Source organism: Penaeus japonicus, unplaced genomic scaffold (assembly GCF_977035675.1).
Source record: "Penaeus japonicus unplaced genomic scaffold, GWHDUDI00000001_assembly GWHDUDI00000039, whole genome shotgun sequence".
NCBI classification, from domain to species: Eukaryota; Metazoa; Arthropoda; class Malacostraca; order Decapoda; family Penaeidae; genus Penaeus; species Penaeus japonicus.
In genome coordinates this window covers 7135692-7138191 of record NW_028234441.1, presented here as the reverse complement: position 1 = coordinate 7138191, position 2500 = coordinate 7135692, and positions in this window count along the sequence as shown.

The window sequence follows — 2500 nt, the reverse complement described above, 5'->3', positions numbered from 1 at the left end:
GCTTGGTACATGTAGACCCTAAAGCTAGCTATTTGGATGAAATGATCTAAAGCACGTGTGATGCAAATCTGAGGGCCTCAGGATATGCTCATATGTTCTCTTCATGAAGATGGAATTCCTTGAAGTTCGATGGAAGCAGCTATGCTATCGGTACTATATGGAACCCCCTTTCCCTTGGTACCCCAAGAGGATGCTTATATTACTTAATAGTTAATACAGCCCTAGAGAGAGACGGGGGAGAGGAGGGAGAGAGAGAGAGAGAGAGAGAGAGAGAGAGAGAGAGAGGGAGGGAGAGAGAGAGAGAGAGAGAGAGGGGGGGGGAGAGAGAGAAGAAATAGATATAATCAATAAAATCATGTGATCATTATTGCTGTGCAGCCACTTATTCTGCTAAAGAGGTGTTATACTAAATCTTTTAGCGATTTCTAAAAGACTTTGAAAGCTGACTACATGCTACCATGAATTAAAACTTAGGGTAGGCACAAGACCACGTAGTGAGAGAAACTTTATAATTACGAAGTAAAGTTGGACAACGATTTTTATGAAACTTTACTAGGGGAAAATGCTCTCTGCGCCCACTCTCTTGGTTTTGTTGGAAATAACGTTCAAACATAGTTATAACACACACAAAAACTGTTATAATGACAAAAAAATGATTATAATGATACCGAGGAAAGGTTCTGCTTCACAAGGAGCACACTTTCGTCTCGTCATCGTGGTTTGGCTTTGAGTTCCGGGATGATCGCTCTTCTCATTATTATTACAGAAAGTCCTTGTAAATCGCTCTGTTTTTTCATCAAATTATCCCAATCATCTACATTAATCGGAAATTATAAATGGCTTTAGGGCTGATGATGTTGATAAGTAATATTGATAAAGAAGAGGAGAAGTCCAAAGATGATGATAAAGATAGGAAGAAAAGTAATAACAACCATGTTGATAATAACAAAAGCAACAAAAAATGCTGTCAAAAATAACAATGATGATAAAAAGTTAACATAAATAAGAATGTACTTTTTATGTTATGAGCACCCCAACACACACACACACACACACACATACTCTCTCTCTCTCTCTCTCTCTCTCTCTCTCTCTCTATGTATCTAGCTATCTATCTCTCTATCTTTCTCTCTTTCACACACACACACACACACACATACTCTCTCTCTCTCTCTCTCTCTCTCTCTCTCTCTCTCTCTCTCTCTCTCTCTCTCTCTCTCTCTCTCTCTCTCTCTCTCTCCCCTCTCTCCCTCTCTCTCTCTCACACACACACACACATTCTCTCTCTCTCTCTCTCTCTCCAATCTCACCCTCTCTCCCCACTCTCTCACACACACACACACATTCTCTCTCTCTCCACTCTCTCCCTCTCTCTCTCTCATCACCCCACACACATTATCTCTTCTCTCTATCTCTCTCTCTCTCTCTCTCTCTCTCTCTCTCTCGCTATATCTCTCTCTGCTCACACACACAACACTACAATTCTCTCCTCCTCACCCACACTCTCTCATCTTCTCTTTATCTTCTCTCTCTCTCCCTCTCTCACTCTCCCTTCGTTCTCTGCTCTCACTCGTCTCACCTCACCTCTCACACACACACACACTATCTCCTCAAAAAGTGCCCTAACGACCGCTTTCTATAGGCTGGACAGAAGAGGCGCATTCACGGCACCCCGTGCTACTATACACGGAGAGAAATGCTTCGGTTTTGAAAATCGCTCGAGTTTCCCAAGGCATTAATTTTCTTATATGAACTTGCTAATTACTTCTCGCGGGCAGAACCAGAATTAATTCCAGGATTCTTTTTGAACCTTTGGATATTTATTTCAGCTCAAGGAAAGAATTTCCTAGTTGTTCATTCAGTAAAAGGGGAAATTGTACAAGTTCCAGGGGAATGAATTGAAATCTAGTTTCGAATGTTTTTGATATTTCAGGCAATTGGTACGTTTATTATTATCAGCGTGATTACTTTTATTTTATGTTTTTTTATTGTATACATCATCATCATATCAAATGTTTTTGAGATTATCATCATTCTTGTTTTAATATTGTTATTAATATCATTAGTATCATTATCTTTATCAATATTATTATCATTATCATTTTTATCATTATAATTATCACTATTATTATTATTATCATTATCTTTTTATCAGTATTATCATCATTATCAGCATTATTATTATTACCATTATCCCTATTATTGTTATCATTAAAATCATCTTTATCATTAATGTTATTATTATCCTTGCCATTATTTCTTTATTAGTAGTACTATTATGGTCATTATCGTTAATGTGTTTTTATCAGTATTGTTATCGATCTTATTATTACATTTATCATTATCATAGTTACCATCATCACCACCATCATCATTATCACCACTATCACCGTCATCATCCTTACCATCACCATCGTCGTCATTATCATCACCATCGTCATCATTATCACCATCACCATCACTATCACCATCACCATCATCCTCACCGTCATCATCATCA